Source organism: Xyrauchen texanus, chromosome 30, assembly GCF_025860055.1.
Source record: "Xyrauchen texanus isolate HMW12.3.18 chromosome 30, RBS_HiC_50CHRs, whole genome shotgun sequence".
NCBI classification, from domain to species: domain Eukaryota; kingdom Metazoa; phylum Chordata; class Actinopteri; order Cypriniformes; family Catostomidae; genus Xyrauchen; species Xyrauchen texanus.
The window spans coordinates 32,455,535-32,470,458 of NC_068305.1; the positions used below are offsets into that span (position 1 = coordinate 32,455,535).

General features: G+C 46.1%; 1 protein-coding gene across 2 annotated transcripts in view; it reads right to left on the bottom strand.

Annotated features, from left to right (window-relative positions):
• LOC127624038 (transcription factor HIVEP2-like) overlaps nt 1-13,936 on the bottom strand; it is a 103,940-nt gene extending 90,004 nt beyond the window's left edge. The window contains exons 1-2 of one of the 2 annotated variants that reach the window (XM_052098647.1): nt 13,389-13,936; nt 3,095-3,168 (exon numbers count right to left, since the gene is read on the bottom strand). The gene's annotated coding sequence lies outside the window, so the exon portion shown is untranslated. Of the gene's footprint in view, nt 1-3,094; nt 3,169-3,613; nt 3,738-13,388 lie in introns of those variants that run through there. The other variant, XM_052098648.1, reaches the window with a different exon arrangement.
• Between the last annotated feature and the right edge of the window lie 988 nt (nt 13,937-14,924).

The following is a 14,924-nucleotide window of genomic DNA, read 5'->3' on the forward strand; positions in this document are numbered from 1 at the left end:
CACATAGTGTTTTTGCTGTGCCGTGTGTTTTGCCAAAGCTGATTGCTTATACTGGACTGCCTCCACTTAATGGCTAATGGACGACTAAATATATAAAGGAAGGATTTAAGTGATATCAGATGGCATAAAGGAACCATAAACAGGCAGTGCATCTGGGTAAATTATGACTTACCTGGTCACAAGAGATTTATTAATAACACACACAAACCCACCCACACACACATTTGTTTTTCTTTCATGATGGAGACTTTCCATTTACTTACATTATTTTTATACTTAGCTAATTATATTTTCTATCCCCGTAATCATACCCCTAACCCTCACAATTTCATGAAGTAATTGTTTAGTTCATTTATCATTTTCCTCATGGGGGACCGTTGACCTATCCCCTCATTTGGTCCCCACAATAGGCAAAACCAGACCCTCCCAGACACACAATACAAGCAACACTCCATAATATGGTTAAAGCAGGAAGCACATCTCTCTCCAGAGAACTGTGAGCACTGCATTGGCAGCTCTGACCTTTTTGCCTTGGTTGGAAGATGCCTAAACTGACTCAGAAGGGTAAAACATGTAATGCACTAAAGGCTGTGTTCGAATTGAGTGTAAGCTTTCGGTAAAACACTCACAGGTGCACAGATGATTATGCGCTTGTCATAAGTATTACTCATAATTAAAATGCTGACTTGTTTATACTGAGTTTGAGTTTAGTAAATGACATCATTTTCATGTTGCTCAAACGTGTAACTAACATTAAAGTGGCAATAACGTCACAAGAATGTTATCTTAATACATCAGCAGATTAAAAGATTCATATTTTCAGTGTTTCTAGAATGTCTCAGTATTATTTGCACTGGGTTATTTCACCAACACATGCTTAACATCTGCCAGTCATCTCCTTCCTGGGAGCCAAAGCCAACATGCCGATGGCAATAACAGGTCAAAACATCAGTCAGCTTTCCACCATGAGACACCAGAGACACTGTCTACCATGTGATCAAACATTGCACTTCCCATTTTCACCACTGTTATCCCAAAATTACACTTCAAGACAATGAATGGATTATGTCTGGTGGTTTGTTATTATTACTGATGGCTCATACAAATGTAAATTAATTTTTAGAGTTAGCCTGGCGTACAGAGTGTTTGTTAGCGGGGGTGATGTAGACTAGTAGCAAAAGGTGAAGAGTTAGTGTCACCAAACTGACTACATATATATATTTTAGAAACCATTTTCTATGGTTTCTATAGGTTTTCAAGAAACCTGTTCACAAATTTTCACAGTTAATCTTATCGCCTTTGACATTTTGACCCACATGTGACACACATATGACCCCCTGCTCCAAGAGATTAGGCAGAATGAACTTTTGACCTCTCCGTGCCAGCCATGGTCATGCTCCCGGGGTAGACAAGGACAGAGTAGAAATACACATACCACTCAAGACAGGAGGGCAGCTACTGACCCGGCTGAATATCATACAGCTGTCTTTCTTCCAGGGGCCAGCATGCTTTGCTATTAGCAGTGTATGATAATCAGCAGGCAGTGCTTGTACTTTACTATCATCTTAAATCCTTAAATCAGCAAACATAATCACAACATACCTGGTCAAAGTCGAGACTACTGTGAACAACCAAATGCCATTTAACCCACAGTTATAACGTTTACATGTTTGGTTAAAATCAAGCTACAGCAGGTTATTGCCTGTCCCAGCTACAGTCTTCATCTGTCTGTCCAAGTAAATATGCCACAATGTGTAATCAAATATTGAAGCAAGGACGTCATTTGAGGAAGTGTTAAAAACACGTTAAGCATCACCGTTTGTCTTTCAGAGCATGCTCGCAACATCAACGCCAATTGTGGTTTGATTAACGTGTTTGCATGCTGGACGAAGCCAAGCTACCATCATATTCCCTTGGTCTGTTAGTCAAAAGCAATAGAAAACTATTTAAATTAGTTGCTAAGCTCAACCTGAAATTTACTGAGTAAAGTTAAAATGAAAATTTCAATGGCTCCATCACCTTGAGCAAAGGACAACATTTGCCACCCACAATTCTCAGTTCCAGACACAACATTTCACACACTAACTAAGCCCCAGTTCTCACTATTGAGCTCCATTTATACAAACACACACCAAACGGCACCACACCCTAAATCAACTAACACATTCAATATACTCTTAAAACAAAAAACAAAAAAAAAAAAAAAAAAAAATATATATATATATATATATATATATATATATATATATATATATATATATATATATATATATATATATATATATATTTTTTTTTTTTTTTAACTTGGCTACAGTGCCAACTATATACAGCCACAAACAGCTCATTGTGCACTGAGAATATGGTCAAGTGAGACTAAAAGAATAAAAGGCACAAGAGAAACAGAAATTAAAACAGTAGAGTCAGGCCTACACAAAGAGTCCCACACAACAGGACAAATACAGTTTCACAATATCATAATAACTGTAGGCCTACCTCAACAATGTGCCACCAAAACAATGCAAATACTGAAGAAGGCTAAAGATTGCGATTCTTTTTTCTAAAGAGTTCTTTGTAATTTTACTATTTTCACTACATCTCTCCTATGGCCCCACTTTTTTTTCTTTGAGTTTGTTAACTCAAACTAGGCCTGAACAAAGATGACTGCAAATTCATCAAAAGGGACAGAAAATAATGAGAACGCAATGATATTCATCATTCTTGTAATTAATAATTAGTCCAACTCAGTTGCCTGCTTATGAATTATTCAGTCCTATTAACAAAGCTCAGGAACTGCAGTTTAAAAAAAGGTGTGATAGGTATCGAGTAATAACGTCCCTTTGTAAAATGTTTACTCCAAACCATCAGTATTGCACCGTGTACGTTTCCCCAACATCAATCACTTTTGCAAAACGTTCAGTGCTGGTTTCCTGTTAAAACTTTTAAACACTTTCTGATGACGTCACCGCTGCTTACTGATTGATAAAGCTGTAGTCATTACATAAACTTCAACACTGGGAATAAATGCTAAAGTGCTGAGATGTAATGTTAATAATTTGGCATAAATATGACACAATGTGTCTTTAACACGACATACCTCTGGTGCGCCTTGATATTCTTCTCCCGACAGTCCTGGGAATCTAATCCAGGTACACACCCTCCTCACACACCCTGTTTAGAAATAAAAAGGATACAGTCATTGACAGTGAATGCTAAACTGGTTTTATTAAAACATACACCCACACAACAACAACAGCATGCCTTAATATAAATATGTGCAGCAATTTTCAATCAACCATTATGTCAGGTCATCTAGTGCATAAGAATAACTACACAGTTTAAGCAAAGGTATGTCAGTGGGTTAACTGACTTATTCCAGTAAGCCACTAAACCTGTGCAGGTGCTGTTTGTAAATGTATCCAGCATCCGTCAGACCCTCTGTACTCTGCCCATGACCGATACCTAGCTGTCATTTCACCCAAACCCCACACAAGACTTAAAAACAAGCAACAAAACACCATGAAACCACCAGCCACAATAAATCAGCCTTTCATCTCCCCTTTTCTTTCATTCTCGTCTCCACAACTATCTCTCTCAGACCAGGTCGGGTGCCCACCTGACATCGCATCCTTTAAATCCTCAGGGGCTTCAAACCTCCATCCTCTCTGCTTTGCCACTTGCACAAGCCTGTACAATCACCATTCACTAACGTTCTGTGCAAGAAGCTGTTTCCCTGCCACAGTCTGCAGACTTCTTTCTCTCTCTCTCTCTCTCTCTCTCAGACACTCTTTCTTTCGATTGCTCCCACTCCCGCTATCTTCACTTGCTCAGAGAAAGGAGCACAGCGAAAGAGTGAGAAAAAAAAACTATCATGTTTCTTTGGCATAAGCAGCTGCGCTCTGATTGGCCGATGGTCCACAGGAGGTGTCATCCATGGTGAAGGTGCACAGGCAGAGAGCAAGGCATTAAAATAGGTCTCGCCTTGCCCTGCTGCTGCATAAAATGAAAGAAAAGAAGGGGGCGAGCAGGAGAGAGCAAGTGCAAGTGAGCGACTACCTCATTTTCAAAGCAGGAAGGAGGGGAGGCCATGAGTATTTCCTGTTGTGCAGCTGAAACGAGCGAGGACGTCACGCACAGCATTCGCACTCTGACGTGGTGTCAACTCAACACAGACAGCGACTCAACTTGACACTCTAAAAGACGGGCCTTTGGATTTCAACATACATGCACACATTCAGATTCCTCACTTACCTACATATAGCATATTTACCTGATTCGATTTAACACTACATTAACAATGCATTAAAGATTATTTAATAAATCCCTAAAATAGTTATAGCTACATACAGTATATTTTACTGTTGTTGTCATACTATTGCAGTGGATGAGCCTATAAGAAAACCCTGAACTCTTGAATGTGTTAAAGGAATATTCAAAGTTCGATAACAGCAAGTTCCCCCTCGAGAGGTCTCTCCTATTGCGTAAGTAGCTTACGCTATGGGAAAACTCCGTTTCTCGAGAAATATTGAAGTCTTTATGTAAAACGCATTGCAGCTGCACAGCAGACAGCAATGAGTGAGGCAGCTCGGTCATTGGCTGTGCTGCGGCAACTTGCTCGAACCAATGGCGGGGCGACTCTGAACGCGTGACCAATATATATATAGCCCTAATATATAGCCCTAGCCCGCCAAGATGGGCGTGGCTAGGGCTATATATTAGGCACCCTTTCATGAGAGTTCTTTAGATTTAATCTCCTTCAGCAAAGACCTTCTCTTCGCTGGATCCTCCGGATTATTGGAGTCTTTTCGCCCGCCGTCGACAAGCCTACAGCAGGACTGCTACGAGGACGCCGGCGCCTTCAGCCGCCTTCAAAGCCTTCTGCTACGCCATCCGGCGCGCATCACCCTGATATCCTTTTGCTAAGCTACTTTGCAAGTGTTCGCCTCTGCGCAGCTTTTTGTATTTTAGTAAAAGAGCAATTTAGAGGCGTTGTTCCAAATGCCTTCCACCTGCACCTCGTGCAGAGGCCTTATTCCTGACGGGGACCGTCACATTATCTGCACTCGCTGCCTGGGACCCAACCACGCAGAAGCTGCTCTCACTCGAGGCGGATGCCCCGAATGTGACTCCCTGGGCCTCACCGAGCTGCGCGCTCGCTTCGCCGCCTTCGCTGCGAACGAGCCTGCTACCACCGTGCTGCCGTCCCCTCTGTTCGAGCCGAGCAAGAAAAAGCGCCGCTCACAGAGGCCGCCAGAGCACGCGGACTTCAGTGACGTCACGCCGGGCCAGTCCCCGCGTGCTTCACCACTACCCGAGAACTCCCCGCCACCAGTCCATTTCACGCAGGCGGACCAGCACCCCTCCAACAGAGCGGTGGGTCTCGTCTCGTTCGTCTCACCGCGTCAGGGGACGACGGTGAAAAGGATGACAGCCTTTCCATTGACGCTGCATCCGACGACTGGCCGGGCTCGGCCTTCGACCCCGCGCCATCGACATTAGCGGACAGGAGCACGGGCACCAGCATGGACTCGGAGATCGTCCGCATCCTATCTAAAGCCGTGGAAGACCTCGGGCTCGACTGGTCTTCTCCGGAAGAACCCGCCCGCAGCCGGCTGGACGAGTGGTTCCTACAGGGGCGCCGGCAGGCCCCTCGACAGAGACCCTCCCCTTTCTTCCCCGAAGTTCACGACGAACTCACAATGTCGTGGAAAGCCCCGCACTCTGCTCGCCTGAAGCCTTCTTTCTCTTCCTCGCTCTCCTCGGTAGACGGCACGAGAGAAAGAGGCTACGAGGGAACCCTGCCCCTCGAGGAGGCTGTGGCCAACCATCTGTGCCCACCCTCCACCGCTGGATGGAAAGCCAAAGCTTCTCATCCCTCGAAGCCCTGCCAATCTACCTCAGCTCTCGCCGGTCGCGCATACGCCGCCGCCGGCCAAGCTGCATCAGCGCTTCATTCCATGGCTGTTCTGCAAGTTTATCAGGCCAAACTTCTCCGCACCATGGACGAGTCTGGACCTGAACCTGAGGCTTTCAAGGACCTGCGCAGCGCCACTGATGTAGCCCTGCAAGCCACAAAGGCCACCGCCCAATCCATCGGCCGGGCCATGGCTAACCTGACTGTCCTTGAGCGCCATCTGTGGCTGACGCTAACGGAGATGAAGGACGCGGATAAGGCGCCATTCCTCGACGCGCCTATCACTCCAAGCGGCCTGTTCGGACCGGCGGTAAGAGAGTTCGCGGAACGCTTCACTGAAGCTCGGAAGGATTCGCAGGCTATGCGTCACTTCCTGCCCAAGCGCTCCAGCTCGTCACAGAGCCGCCAGAGACTGCCTCAGCAGCAGCAGGGAGCCAGAGCGGCGCCTCCGTCTCCCAGCCAAAAAACAGACCTGAAACAGACGCTCGACGCCGCTCGCATTCCGCTAACCGAAAGCAGCCGCCTGAGCGACGGGGACCTCGGCCCAAGATCGTGCTGAACCCGGAGCCTCGTAAGTCTTCCTAGCCATAGGAAGAAAAAGAGAGAGTGCGTGTCTCGCAAAAGCCGGACCACTCTCTCCAAAAGGTGTAAAACATTACCCAGTCCCCTTACAGGCAGCTGGAAATGTCTGTACAGCAGTCAATGGGCCAGTCACATAACTCGCTCACCTGCAATCAAACGCCGTTTTAACGGCGACACACAAATCACAAAAAGAGTCATTTTCTGCTTGTGTCACTAAGGGGTCACGTGTCCACACTAAAGTGCGCATTCCCACATATCAATACTGTCCAAACAGTGCTGAATACTTCCCCAGCTCCAGCTGGACACCCCATAAATGTAGATCATGTGCCTATTGTCATGTATGCACCACTACACACAAGCACTGTTCCCACAGTTATAAACACTTCCCCAGTAAAAGCGGGAAATACTATAAAGGTAGCGCGCGTGCCTGCTGTCATGCATGCACCCCTACACACAAACACTGTATGCATGGCCAGAAACCCCCCGCCGCGAGCGGGAGGCTTTATGAAAGTGGCGCGTGTGCCTACTACAGTATATGCACCCCCACCCATAAGCGCTGCCCATACAGTTTCAAACAGTTCTCTGGCTCATGCCGCGAGCATCACAGATGCGACGCGCGAGCCAAGAAACTCCCCGCTAAGAGCGGGAAGCTTTATGAAAGTGGCGCGCGTGCCTATTACAATGTATGCACCCCCACCCGTAAACACTGTCGATACAGTTTCAAACATTTCTCCAGCTCATGCTGCGAGCATTACGGAGATAGCATGCGTGCCTGTAATCTCACACGCACCCCTGCACTCAGCACTCAACAAAGCTGCTCAGCACGCGCCCGCGCTTCTGAGAGCTGTAAGCTCAGTGTTAGCACAAGGCGATTCGCCAGTGGGGCCCATACGTCACTGCGACACGCCCCCAGCCAGCATTCAGCCCATATCTGTGCGAGCAAAAGCCTGGGAAAAAATCCCCGACATACCGAAATGGGTTTTGAACATAATAAAACACGGTTACTCGCTTCAATTCGCCAGAGACCACCCCGCTTTTCAGCGGTGGTCGAGACGAAAGTGAGGAAAGATGTTTCACATGTTCTACGCACCGAGGTGCTCAAACTGATAGAGAAGGGCGCTATAGAAACTGTCCCTCCCTCTATGAGCGAGGCGGGTTTTTACAGCCGCTATTTTCTCGTCCCGAAAACGGACGGTGGCCTCTGCCCCATCCTAGATCTCAGACATCTGAACAAAGCTTTAATGATTCGCTCGTTCAGAATGTTAACGACCAAACATATCCTCGCGCAAGTTCGCCCCGGGGAATTGGTTTCTATCAGTGGATTTGAAAGACGCTTACTTTCACATTCCGATAGCGCCTCATCACAGGCCTTTTCTGAGATTCGCTTTCGAGGGACAGTCATACCAGTACACAGTACTACCATTCGGCCTATCATTGGCCCCCCGTACATTCACGAAATGTATGGACGCAGCACTTTCCCCCCTGAGACAGCGGGGAGTGCGAATAATGAATTACCTCGACGATTGGCTAATCATAGCACAATCAGAGAGTCAGTTAACAACGCACAGATCTTGGATTATCAGCCATCTAGAATGCCTGGGTCTGAGAATCAATTTTGCAAAGAGCGTGCTATCCCCCAGCCAAAATATCTCTTTTCTGGGAATAGTGCTAGACTCAGTGCAGATGACGGCGCGCCTCTCATCAGAGTGCGCGCTCGCTATTCGGCGCCTTGCAACATCATTCAGAGCGGGCGCGCACGCCCCCGTCAAACGATTTCAAAGGATGCTCGGTCTCATGGCCTCGGCATCAGCTGTACTCCAGCTAGGATTGTTGCACATGCGTCCTCTCCAACGCTGGCTCAAGAGCCGTGTCCCCACTCACGCGTGGCGCTCGGGCCACTTTTTAATCAGAGCGAATCATGGCTGTATAAAAGCCCTGACGCCCTGGAAAGCCGTCGACTGGTATCAAACCGGCGTGAGTCTGGGCGTGAACACACGGAGAAAAATGATCACGACAGATGCCTCCAAAATAGGATGGGGGGGCCCTTTACGAGGGCAGGCCTGTCTCCGGCTTTTGGTCAAACCCGGAAAAGTGCCTACATATAAACTGTCTGGAAATGAAAGCGGTCGCCTTGGCTCTCAGAATCCTGCTTCCGTACTTGAAAAACGAACACGTCCTGGTCCGAACGGACAACATGACGGTAGTATCGTATATAAATCGCCAGGGTGGACTCAGGTCGAGCTCCCTGCACTCTATGGCCAGGGAGCTCATCTTATGGTCACAGCACAACCTGCGCTCGCTGAGAGCAGCGCATGTGCCAGGCGTCCTGAACCAGGGAGCGGACATGCTGTCCAGAGACAAAGTTCTCCCAGGGGAACGGTCTCTCCACCCCCTGACGGCTCAGTGGTTATGGCAAACCTTTGGCGAGGCAAAGGTCGACCTCTTAGCCTCCAGGGAAAATGCGCACTGCCCTCTTTTCTTCTCAAAAAGCACGGACGCGCTCGCCCAAGTCTGGCCGAACCGCCCCTTGTATGCTTTTCCCCCCGATCGCGATGCTACCTCAGGTCATCAGTCGGATCAGGGAAGTGAAATGTGCAGTGCTCCTGGTAGCCCCACTCTGGAAGAACCAGACGTGGTTTCCAGAACTGATGCAGATGATGCAATCTGCCCCATGGCCGATTCCGTTGAGGCTGGACCTCCTCAGGCAGGCCAACGGGATGATTCTTCATCCCCGCCCCGATCTGTGGGCCCTTCATGCATGGCCCCTCAACGGGTTCCCGAGAACCTCCTCAGTGGAGTATTGAGAACCATCACTGAGGCACGATGGTCTACGAGGCGCTTATATGCCCAAAAGTGGAAAGTGTTCAGTGACTGGTGTGATACCAAGAGCTTGAACCCCAAATCGTGCGAGATACCAAGTGTACTCGCCTTCTTGCAAGAGCTGCTGGAGGCGGGCCGCACACCCTCCATGCTCAAAGTCTATGTGGCTGCCATAGCGGCGTCACACAATCCTGACAAGGGACGCTCATTAGGGAAAAACGACCTAATCATTCGTTTCCTAAGAGGCGCTAGGAGGATGAACCCTCCTCGCCCCCCCTCGGTGCCGATCTGGGACCTGGCCACGGTCCTGGACGCACTCAAGAGTGCCCCGTTCGAACCTCTCCGAACCGTGCACCTTAAACAGCTCTCGCTCAAAACTGCGCTCTTGCTGGCGCTCGCCTCAGTCAAGAGAGTGGGCGACCTGCACGCGCTGTCATCAAGCGCTGCTTGCCTGGAATTTGGACCTAACGACTGCAGAGTTGTCCTTAGGCCAAAGCATGGGTATATTCCTAAAGTGCTCTCCACACCCTTCAGAGTACAGGTTATATCTCTGGCAGCGATATCGTCTCCAGCAGATGAAAGCGACGCTAATTTACTCTGCCCGGTCAGGGCGCTCAGAGTATATTTGGAACGTTCTGCCCTGTTCAGACAGACGGAACAATTATTCGTATGCTTTGGCGGCCCCACTAAAGGACTCGCAGTTTCAAAGTAAAGACTATCGCACTGGATAGTGGATGCTATAGTGCTGGCTTATGAAGCCAAGGGCCTTCAATGCCCCTTAGGCGTCAGAGCTCACTCTACGAGGAGCATGGCCTCCTCGTGGGCGTGGTCGAGTGGGATACCCATTGAAGATATTTGTGCGGCGGCAGGCTGGGCCTCGCCTTCGACATTTATCAGGTTTTATAACCTACAGGTCCCCTCATGGCATTCCAACATTCTATCAGCCTGACTGTAGTATGAACTGGAGTATGTATTTGCTGAGCATTATCTCCTCCCTTATAAGGTCCGTCTCTGACTGACTTAGAGGGTTTTTTATGCATATCAGTAAGTAGAAAAAATCAGTACATAAGATATGTGCTTATGTTTTTACAATGAGCGCCCCACCATGGGCCACCTTGGGGCAAAGGCGCTCTGTATTATCCCATTATATAGCTCGCCGTTGGCCGGCTCTTTGAATAATCACTTTGCTTTAAGGCTCAAGCATCTGCCTCTGGCTTTATAGAGCGAAGTCAGCACGCACTGCGTTTTGCATGGTGTTCCCATAGCGTAAGCTACTTACGCAATAGGAGAGACCTCTCGAGAGGGAACGACTCGGTTACTAACGTAACCTCGGTTCCCTGAGAGGAGGGAACGAGTATTGCGTAAGCTGCCGTGCTTGTGCTTGGTCAGTTCGCTTCAGTCGATTGAACCTAAAGAACTCTCATGACGGGGCGCCTAATATATAGCCCTAGCCACGGCCATCTTGGCGGGCTCTGAGTGCGCGAGCGCGAAGCGCGCGCCCATTGGTCGCGCGTTCAGAGTCGCCCCGCCATTGGTTCGAGCAAGTTGCCGCAGCACAGCCAATGACCGAGCTGCCTCGCTTATTTAAATGATATTTTCCATAAAAAAACTCACTTTGCATCACCTCTGTCTAATTCATTCAGGATTATAAATAAATCTGACAATGTCATGGTCAGCTATAACTCCAAGTACCTCTTTCCCACTTCAAGGTGGATGCAACAGTAGCACACATAGTCTGGTAAATTAGATATTTTTTCATATTTTAAACAAACAATTTTTAAGTCTTTGCAGTCACAGCTTCAACATGTCAAGAGTTGACACAAATTACATTAGACGTATGCTATGAAGTGAATAAATGTCAATTTTCAGAAAACAGTTTTTATGAAAACTTGTTCCCTTACATGGTTCGTTAGCTGACACCTTTGTCTACAAATATATCCATTTCAAATTAATTTTGTATTAAAAATTAAAAACTCATGTTTTGTCCCTTACCTCAAGAATCAGTGACATTTCTTTAAGTAGGACCTGGAAATCAAAGAGCTCCACCATTAAAAGCACATTCACCCATTACCCATCTGTGATTAGAAACCCTCTCATACCGAACACCTGCATATGGTCATCATAGATCGAAATCTTCTGTCCTAACATTACATTCTTGACAAGGAAAACAATTATGTAATGAAGCAACAGGTGGAAAGGCAGAACCCAGATGCAGGCATCTGTCACACTCCACTCCTTTACGCAGTGGTACGCCTCAAGTGTTTCCCTCCACACCAGCCAACATGGCACATAATCCTGCCCCTCATCATTCACACGAAAAACAACAGAGGTTGTAGCACAATTTTGCATTTAACCACAACTGGTGCACACCAATTTAACTGGCTGCACCTTCATTGTGGATAGGATGGCATGCAGCATTTAAAGGTAATTGACAATCATAGTGCACTGCATAGTTCGGGTAGTCATTTCATTAAGACTGAAATGAACTGAAGAAGATAACTGTACCAGTTACATGCAACCAACGGTACATGCAATGCTTGGAACCATTCACTAACTTTCAGATTAATCAAAACAAATAATTTTCGAACCCATGAGAAAACTTTGAACCTCTAACTACAAATACAGCACCTCCAGAGAACTTGAAGCCAGTGCCCACTTTGAGGCGCATGACAGTCTTGTGGTTCGTTCTACATTCTAAATTTGTGCTGAGGGTCTCCTGCATTTAATGGCTTGTTTGCACAAAGAAGCTGGCTTTCACAACAAAGGCTTAAAACTTTCCGTCAGGAGTGCACCAAAGAATTCGAACCCCTTTGAAAATGCTTCCCTCATTCCAGGAACACATTTGTGTTTGTTGGAATTATTGAATGAAAGGCATTTCGGAAGTCAAATCTGTTAAGTATGTGTGTATTGGGTCGTGAGAACATGAGGTGGGTTGTTTTACCTTTAAAAGTAACTTTGCATCAGAAGCAGCTACAAACAAACTGCCAGAAAGCCTTAGATGTGCCAAAGCTCAAGACGGAATCAATGTGATTGATTTAGTTTTGGAAAAAATGTGTATGGACATTTGTCAAACCTCCAACTTCATCTGTTGCCTCTTGAATGATAGAACTCAGGTTATGGAAAATAAACTTATGTTTATGTATCATATGTTAGTGTCAGGAAGAGTTGCTGTGGGTGTGTTTATACATTGCACTGAACACACACGTACATATATTTTTATATATAGCAGGGAGCACTGGCTCATTTATTTGGCATATTCAAATACACTAATTTGCCTGATGGGTTGTAAATACTTTGCTGCACACTTGACACTGCTCTACTGCCGTCCTCAATCACACTGTTGCATAATGCTACTATCAATTATGACCTGACATACAAGGCCTAATTAGCTCAGCATAAAAGAACAGAAAAGTAAATAATCAGTTTGACACTGCAGTATAAAGCTGAGAGATTCATTTAGGTGGATAGCTAAATGCATAACTTTATACAAGGCTTTATATTCGATGAACAGACTGTGATTCTGAAAATTATTTAAAAATAAAGCAACAAAGAAAATGCTGTCGTTCCAAAACATCATCATTTGCTGATTTACTTTATCTGGCATCTGACTTGAGCAACAATCGCCCGTCGAGAGTCTTCCTAAAGGGCCCCTTCAATGACAGAGACCGCGTCATGGAACATTCCCGGAACGAGCCAAAGTCCCACCCACCTTCTCTCTGCTCACATAGACATTGTGTACATGAAAATACAGATCACAACATTACACTGAAGGATGCTGATAAAACGAACTTTAACAAGCAAAACAGCACTGACCCTGCAACGGGCGGCCATCTTAACATTTATGAAACAGTCGCTTTCAGGGTAGCGACTTGTAAGCCTATCGTTTTCTCGCACCAGCTGTGCAAATTCCTCGGGATGTTACGCAAGATTCACTATCTGCAAGCAAGCAAACTGGGTATTCCCCACATATCCCAATAAGCGAAGGAGACCCTTCCTCAACACATTTTTGCTTGAGTGCGCTTTCAAAAGAATGTCACTCCCTGTCATACAAAAAACAAGGTGTACTAGCACTTACCGGCAGAACGCTTTCAAATCCGCCCACTTCAGAACGTCCACAACATTCCAAAATAATGTTAACCGACTTGGGGGCCGTTCACATCGAACACTTTTTGCGTCTGCCTGCGCTGTTTTCCAATTGTTATTTATTTTACTTATGCAAACACGCGCTAGACGGACTTCTTTGACCGTTGAGCCGCTTCTCGCGCAGGAGCAAAGCGTTTTTTAGACGTCGTGTCAGGTTAAAAGAAAAAAAGAGCTTACAATTTTTAACGCGCGTCTCGAGACACCTGTGTTGTGTAACATTCGCTGCGTCTCGTTTTTTAGTCTTTTGCCCCTTATATGCAAAAGCCCAAATCGCTTCCTGGTCAGACTGGATTCAAAGTGATAGTTTTAGAGAAAATTATTCTCGCGAAGTTGCACTGATCGATTCTGCAGGAGCCAGGTGTGAGAGTAGAATGCGGTGCGCCTTTGCTTAAGGAACAGATGAAAGTGAGTAAATCAGCTTCGGCTCATCGGCTGCAGCTTCGCGACCGGCGGGAGGGTGGACAGGGTTATTCCTTGCGCCGCTTCCCAGAATAGAAAAGCAACAGATGCGAGAGAAGGAGAGAGTGATAGAAGTGGTGAGCATGTGCGTTAGTGTGATTGTGATGTCATCGGATCCCCCAGCGCGCGTCCCAGAGTGAGGTACGCAACCCGTAGAGCGGCAGAGGGAAGGAGGAGGAGGGAGGAGTGGGGTTGACCGGCCTTTTCCTTGTCTTGATAGGGAGGGAACTCCCTTGGCGAAATTTCTCCAGAACGGGCTCCGATTGCGACACTACAAACCGCGAGAGATGTCGAGAGTTCCTGCAATTTGGTGTCAGGACAGAGCGAGAATGACATTTGGTATAGGGGCCTACTTGACTTGCAAATCAAGCTAAAGCAATGGAGTAAGATAGTCTTTCATGTTGTTGAAATAGCGTTTCATAATAAGATGAGGACGACCTAATAATTGTAGCCAGATTTACTTTTTCATCTGTCCCAAGATGGACCTGTAAATGGTTCATTTATGGTGCACTGCTCAGTCTCTGACTTATTTTATCATCAAATTGCAGCCCTGGTGGCTGCAATTTTCCATTTTCTAAACAAAAATGTCAGGGACCTGTTTTTCCCGTCTCCATTCATGACAACTTACTGTTTAGGAAACTGAACTGATGTCACTTTGCTTAAATTAATTCACATTTACTCTATGTAATCTATTCAACAACAAAAAAAATAAATAAAAAAAAATATATATATATATATATATATATATATATATATATATATATATATATATATATATATATATATATATATATATACATATAGTATAATCTTGACAAATTATACAAGATGCATAATTTGTCAACATTATGAACAATTTTGAACAGCACACTATATAGTAAATGTGAACTAATTTAAGCAAAGTAATGTCAGGCCCATGTGTGGGGTCAGTGAAAAAAATAAATAATAATAATAATAATAAAATAACAACAGCTGTGGATGCCTGGACGTGCCTATCCGCCCTATAACG